The 7,977-nt window shown below is 33.7% G+C and overlaps 1 pseudogene across 1 annotated transcript; it reads right to left on the reverse strand.

Moving 5' to 3' along the window:
• Positions 1–1,437: 1,437 nt before the first annotated feature.
• On the reverse strand, positions 1,438–5,667 carry LOC143557701 (xylulose kinase 2-like; annotated as a pseudogene). Its single transcript, XR_013139617.1, has 12 exons — positions 5,519–5,667; positions 5,185–5,268; positions 3,955–4,611; positions 3,781–3,869; positions 3,619–3,683; positions 3,481–3,536; positions 3,293–3,413; positions 3,135–3,209; positions 2,888–2,941; positions 2,075–2,169; positions 1,797–1,971; positions 1,438–1,709 (listed from the first exon to the last, which is right to left on the reverse strand). The product of XR_013139617.1 is annotated as a xylulose kinase 2-like (transcript).
• Between the last annotated feature and the right edge of the window lie 2,310 nt (positions 5,668–7,977).

Genomic DNA, 7,977 nt, shown 5'->3' on the forward strand with positions numbered 1-7,977 from the left:
TAAAAAATAAAAAAAAGGAAATAAATAAATAATAATAGTCCAATAAAGAGATGGTGTGAGAGAGGGGTATAAGAGACACACATAGCAGAGACAAATGGTAGACTTGTTGGCAGAAAAAGGAAACAGAAATAAAGTTGAGAATTGCCTCTCAAATCCCACCACCCTTTTCCCATTTTCTCTCTCTAGACTTGTGCTCCAACCCCCATACTCCCTCATTTCATTTCTTGTGTAAAATAAAAATGGTACACCACCACATTATTTTCATTCACAAACATACCTCTTATAACTCCTCAACAATGGCAGCAGCAGCAGCAGCAGCAGCAGCAGTGCTTCCTTCTTTCTGCCTCCAACAATGGCGCTTCTTGATGATGATGATGATGTCTTCAATCACCAACATACCCTTCTTCTGGGTGTCTTAGCTTGACTACACAGGTGGGGAGTACCTTTTAGGCATAACAGGATCAAGCCAGGCATGATGATGACGATGAATCTTTCTTTTCTTTCTTTTTATTATTAACCTAGAAAAAAAAACAAGAATATTATGATATATAGGTTTAATGTTTTTTACTTTTCTTTGTTTTTTTTAAGGAAATGTTTTTTTTTTAACAAATTTTTATTTGTTTCTGATTATATGTTTAGATTAGATGGGTGGTCTTTAGAAATGCTAATGATGTGTTAACAAAAATTAATATTTCATTGTTATCCCCTTTCTTTTTATGATTGGTGACTTCTTGTTTTCTTGCTATTGGATTTTACTAAAAGTCAAAATTGGATCATTTTAGTTTGACCTCTTTGATGGGATTTTTGTTGCAGTTCGTCCATATATGTTTGTGTATCATCATGAATAACTTTTTTATTTTTATTTTTATTTTTAATTTTTAATTTTTATTTTTTTATAAATTGATGGAAACCGGTGTAATCGTCAAGATTCAAGTTAATGTATTTTTGGAATTTTAAAACTTTTGCTTAGAATTTATTAATAGTTTTATAAAATGGTCTAAAATGTGAAAATAGTAAGAATAAATTAAATGAATATTAAAAAATTATGCTTATTTTATTATTGATCAATAAAATAAATCAGGCAGTTTTATCTGTCGTTTCTAGAAACCGTAGTTACCAGTTTTGGCCTATAATTTTCGTAAAAGCCAGCTAAACCGAACACTAAAAACAACACGAGAATAAACAACAATAATTTTTTGTTTCAAATTTCAATTGTTACTACAAATTGGTAAAATAAATCAGTAAAACGGGTGGTGTCGGACGAAGTCCATCCAACCTCAATGGTTTAATTTGTCGTTTCAAAAACCATAGTTATCATTTTTACCTTATAATTATCAAAACCAGCTAAACCTGAAACTAAAAACACATACTAAAAAGAAGATAAAACAGTTAAAAAGTAAGGGAAAAAAAGGGAATTTCAAATTTAAGTTATCATTCCATCAAACCGAAAACATGACTTCAATTTAACAATATGTATAATCAACGCCCCAATTTCTGCACAAGCCGATTCTCAATCTCCATACGTTTCTTCACCAAAACTCCATATTTAGCAATGAGTTGCTCGTCTTCAACCGTCGCAACAAGTTTACATCCAAACGCTGTCTTCTCCAACTTATCTTTATACAAACATGAAATAGGCACAAACCCGCCATTATGTTTGCACAACCACCCGTGAGCCGCCCTCAATGCTGCCCCTAACGAAGCCGAATCTGCTCAAAGTTGCAACAAAACTTAAAACTTTTATATGTTCCAAGGGTAAATCTGTCTTTTTCAACATGACTCATAACAGAATTTACCTGGTCTTTGAGCTGTGTAAACATTGCACCCGAAAATGGAGGCTATGGAGGTTAAAATGCTGTGGTTTGCGGATGCACCGCCTGTGGCGATTATCCGTTTTGGTGGGGTTGGCATCCCAAATCTTTCTGCGTGACCTCTCATTGAAAGGAACTGGCCTTCGATTAGAGCTCTAATCTGCATTAAACGTTTATGGAAACATTAGTGACAAAGTTTAGTTTCTTTTGCATCGGGAAGACCGATTTTTGGATACATGAATAGGGAAAAAGATTGGACTGACCTCAGAAGGAGGGTCAAACTCCTTTACTTCTTGTTCAATGACACCATCCAACGTGCCACCTTTAAAGTTCTCAAGCGTGTATCGATGATAACCAACTGATGAAAAAGAAAACTGAATTATTCATCTTTGACTTTGTTAGTCAAACAAACTATCAACGAATTTTAAATTATACCCCTTTAACTAAAGAAAAGGATATCAGTTCAGTCCTTACTTATAACTATAATTGCTTTTGCTTATAGCTATAAATGTGTTTTTTATCTCAAGTGATTTATGGGTTAAATAAAAGTGAAAATATTCAAACTTTATTTAAAGATGTATTGTTTTAGTAATCATAATTTTCATATCAGTAAGAGCCCAACTATCAAAACACCATTGACATGCTATCCAGGCACCAGTGAAGGTGTCAAACGGCCCGTATCTCATACGAGTTGTATGAGGGCGAAAAGCAAACAAACAGGTCATTTTGATGGCCATACGAGCTGTGTGATAAGGCGTAAAAAGGTCATATGAGTTGTATGAAGATCAAATCATACGGGTCGTATGAATGACAAAGAAATGGCTTGTGTGACCACTAACAAAAGCCATGCATGCCTTATGACATTTTTCGCTCTATCATATGGCCCCCATATGATACGGTTCCTGTCCATTTTGCTGGCTCTAGTTACTATGTTAATCCATAAAATAATATACAATACACCGTGATGAAGTATATCATAGTATCAGTGTATGCATTGAGCTCAAAATGAAATATTTGACATTTAAAGATCAAAAGCAGACTACAAAGGAAAACAGAAAGAAGAGGGTGTGACTTACTGGGGAGGGGAGGAAGAATTTCATGATCTTTGTAATAGAAACCTAGCTTTCCACCTGAAAAAAGGGTTATTATAGTCATTTATGCTATCTTAACATTGAAACATTAGTGTGTAATAAGTCATAACACACACACACATAAAATATGTATACGTATTATGCATATAATAAGTAGAGCATTAAAATTTAAAACTACAAGAAATCTTGGAATGAAATATATAAAAAATCTTAATAATCGAGTAAAACAAACCGTTTAACGGGGGAGCTTGCTTCAGGTACTGATTAAAAGCATCCCAAGATTTATCCGCACATCGATCACGTATATCTATCAAGATCACAACATTCTTTATCACATAATACAACATTAGTCAACCCATAAAAAGTTCCTATTAATTCTTTAAAGAGTACCTTCACGAGTTAGAGACCCATTTTTGTAGCATAACATAACCATATAACTTTCAGGATCAACAGGGTTCGGTAGAACATGTCCCTCTAGACTCGGCTTATGTTCCATTGTTATCCCAAATACCTGCAAATTTTCAAATTTAACGTTAAAGAAAGATTGAATGAATAAAAAATACATGAGTTAAACTTACCGTGTCACTAGTGCCAAGACTTATTGCCAAATCCCCAGGTGTGTTGATGGTCAATCCTGTCAAAGTTTGACTTTCCCAAGTCAAAATTGAGAAGTGTACTATCACTAATTTATCAATTTAACAAAAAATAAGTTTCACCTGCCAAGCTGTTAGGATTATCTCCAGAGCATTGAATAACCAAACACTCCTTACTAAACTGGAACCTAAAAATAATCAAAATTCATATGAATACTAGCTTCATTTAACAATATTTACATCATGCACATTGACCATTTTACAAATTAAGTGTACCACACTAACCTCTGAACAAAATATGGAGCAATTAAACCAGCAACAGCATGAGCAGGAGCTAACTTCCCAACTTTTTCCTCTAAATTTGGAGCTGTGGCCTACACACATAAATAAAAACACTATTTTTAATATATAAATTATGTAACAATTGAGTTCATAAACGGTAAATTTCTAATAACAAACCTCCAAAGCCCGTTTTGACCAAACTTTTTCCTTAATATCCATTAAATTCATTCCAGAACCATCTGTATGATCAATACACGCATACTTTCCAATCAAATAGATGCAACAAACGAGCTCACAAGTGAAATCCGTTCGGTATTGTTATAAATATCAGGTTGTGTTTCAAATATCCTTCTAATTTGTGAACCCGTGAACCGTTCATAGGCCCTAGAACCAGTCAGCTTAGATAACTCCAACGGGCCACCAACAGCCTTCTCAATAGCCCTGCATTGTTCTGTTGTACTACTATCCATCCAAATTGGTGATTCTTTTGTTGCAAATGTTTGACCAAGTTGGTCAACCAAAGACTTTTTAGGGTCTAAAGATGATAAAACTTCGGAACTTCCCTTTTTCCAGTACACACTACCATGTTGCTGCCCGCTGCCTGAAACAGCAGCGATTTTTTTGAAATCGAATTGTTTTGAGTCTTGAAGTCTTTGAAGAATTAGGTCTAGTGCTTCAACCCACATTAAGGTAGGAGAAACGATTCTACCATGGATTAATGGATCTCTGTAAACACCATCTTTGGTCTTGTAATGAGGTAATTCTGAATCAAAGTTGACTATTTCAGAAGTCAAAATGCAGAGATTAGAATCCAACACCGTGGCCTTCAATGACCTGTGAAATAATTGGGCAAAATTATCTATAAGTTTTCAAAACCATCATTCACTTTTAATCACTGAATCACATATACCAGACTTAGGCCTCTAAATGAACCGACCGTACCTTTCGGCAAGAAGTTTGATTATCTAATAAATGAACAAAATGAACCACCATTCACTTTTAATCACCGAATCACAATTCTCGCTCGTTCATTTATGTCTGTGAATGTTTGTTCATGTTCATATAAGTTCGCTCGTTTACGTTTATTTAAGTTTGTTCGTTTACGTTGGTTAATATATTAACAAACGCAAACAAACAAAGTTAATAAAAAACGTAAACGAACGAACATAAATGACATTCTAGGCCCTACACATTGTTGTTCACATTTACTATTAATCGGTTTTAGCTCAGTTACGTTCGTTCATCTATGTCCGGTTATGGTTTCTCATTTATAGTGTTGACGAACGAACATAAACAAGCACGGACACGTTCAATGTGTTAACAAACAAACACGAACAAGAAAACTTCACGTGCTTTGTTCAGTTCGGTTTGTTTACATCCCTAATAATACTCACTATTCATACTTACTGTGTGGAGCTGTCAAATCCAAGAAAAAGAGCATCCTTAGGGAGAGACAAATCTTCCATCGAAATCGGGGATCCAAAACCTAATCTGCAGAATAAACAAACAAATAAAAATTGTGTTCAATTTTGAACAATAACCAAATCCGTTACATTATACTCACTATCAAAACATAATAGAGTAGTAAACACACAATCGGTATTCAGATTCAATTGACACATGAACAAACCCTAACTCAATCAAGCAATTGAACTTAAATAACAGTAATCTAATCTCGGGGGTCAATCTGTACAAAAACGAAACGTAAAATTGTAATTGAATATAGGAACTGATGTTATACCTTGAAGTCAATGAATGAAGAGATTATCGGCTTCTTTCAGTATCAAAAAAACCAGTAAGTAACACTTAGATTTGATCCGAATTGGTGATGATGATGATTCAGCAAGTAAGTAAATTGATGAATTTGGTTTTATGGATAAGATTAGTGAGTAAGATGTTTATATACCTTTTGATTTGATCATCAACTCGTGATTATAGGATTAGTATTAATTAATTAATTAGTATCTTCTCTTATCTATAATATAAAATCAAATATTCTAAAATCTTATAAGATGTGATAGGTGCACACTATTATGTTCGAGCTCGGTGCTTATAGGATTAGTGATTTATTGTATCGAACTGGTGTGTTCCCTTCGCTTGTTGTGTGAGGAACTCGGCAACGAGTTAGAGTTTTTAAATGCAGATATACAAACACATCATGGCAAATTTTACTTCGATACAAAAAAATGTTTATCTAAATATAAAAAAAACTTGGTTGGTATCGGTTCGGCTCATTACGGCATTGACGTGGTACTGCACTCACCATATATAGCTTACAATAAAAAAATATACTGTTTTGCGAATGCAATCTCGTCTTCAACGAAACTTAAATACTTTCTTGTGAATGCACATTCGCTTTAACGGCGCTACATAGATGAAATAAATATGTCGTAACGGCATACTACAAAATCTAAAAAAACTTCGAATGGTGGTCATTTAAAAAGATCAATAACTTGAATATACATATATAATAAATAGTAACAAATTACGGAACATAGTAAAACCATTAATACTTTAGGAGGGTAGAATTAAACAATGTTTAGCAAAAGAGAATGTTTGAGATTAAATTAAAACAATTTAAAACATTGAGGGGACTAATTTGAAAGAACACAAAAGTTGAGGTACTGTATTTACAAAAAATTAAACTTACTTAACAATTTATGTTTGCTTTAATATATAGTGTAATATGCTAGAGATGTACAAAGAAACGGTTTGGAACCAACCCAATAGGATTGTAATATCATACTTTGAAACTTGTTAGACTTATTTAAACCGGTTAAACCAGGTATCAAACAGTCAACTCATAATCTTGGTCCAACTTAAAAACTAAGTTGAACCTTTTGTTAGACCGAAGTTGGGGCTAGAACATAATTTGTGCACCACTAGAGCTTCATTGCGCCATATTAGCGCTATGTCTGCGCCACATAACTTAGTCCTCACACTAGTGTATTTTCTCAATAACACTCATTTAATGGAATAAAGTCCCTTTATATAATAAAATGAAAGAAATAAGAAAAACCAAAAATCTGATTGGTCAAGACCACATGGGCCCCACTATCTCTCATTTAAAATGGTTTTTGTATTATTTCACTTATGGGCGTTTATAATAGTGTTAATAGCTTAGATATGCAGCTGACCATGAACTTGGATATATGTGTTGTCGCTACATCAAAATTCTAGTTGGGTACTTAGGCTATGTTTGGTGGTTTAGGGGGGTGTTTAGGATTTCTTATTTTTGTTTCTTTATAAACTTATAACTTATTAGAAAATTAAAAGGCTTTTGGGTTTACTTAATATGTGAGGAAAAGTTTCATGAGTCACAAGGTTGCGACTTATGACTTTTCTATAAGTCATAAGGAAGTAAAAATAAGCAATCCCAAACACCACCTTAACTAGTAAGGACTAGTTAAAACATCAAGTCACATAGACAATTGTCTAAAACTAGCTTGCATGTTAAGTAGGACATTATGTGTTAACAACTTTAACTAGCTAGTTATGATGGTGGAAGAAATAAAAAAATAAAAAGTTTGATTGGTTGTTAGTGGGTCAAGCCATCTTGTGCCCGTTATCATGCTTTATTGGGTTGTTGCCTCCTTCATAACGTCCCTCCCCCCCTAACGCCACGACACGGTGTAGCCGGTGTTAAAGGTGTGGTCACATTATCCATAACTTGGGTGCTAACTCTCCGCAACAAATAGCCTTACGTCGAGTGAAGCTGCAATGAGCTTGAGCTTTGATCTGCACTGCAATGTAAAAGAACTTGTTAGGTGACCTAAAGGTGGTGCTGTAAATACTATAGCATAATAAATTACGGTGGTTATATATTTTATTGCAACGTAATTAAGCTATTTACGAATTACCACAATGTCTTTTCTCTTCATTTCGTACGCTTTGTATGTTAACTTAGCTTTGTATTTACTCACACCCACTCACACACATATATATAAGGAAAAAAAGTTGATTTTTCCTAACAAAGTTAGGAAAAAAAGTTGGTCTTTAAGTTTTTAATCAACAAATGAGATCAGACAATGGCGTAAATAAAGAGGGAAAGTTAATGTACAAATGAAACTAACGTACTAAACATGAGAATCAAGTAGATTAATTATATATACAAGTAGAGTAATTATGCAATTACATCATAGAGTAATTACAATTACTCTATGATGTAGTTGCATAATTACTCTACTTGTATATATAATT

This window comes from Bidens hawaiensis, unplaced genomic scaffold, assembly GCF_021521415.1.
Source record: "Bidens hawaiensis isolate Kalapana, Puna unplaced genomic scaffold, B.hawaiensis_p1.1 tig00019083_1, whole genome shotgun sequence".
Classification (NCBI taxonomy): Eukaryota; Viridiplantae; Streptophyta; class Magnoliopsida; order Asterales; family Asteraceae; genus Bidens; species Bidens hawaiensis.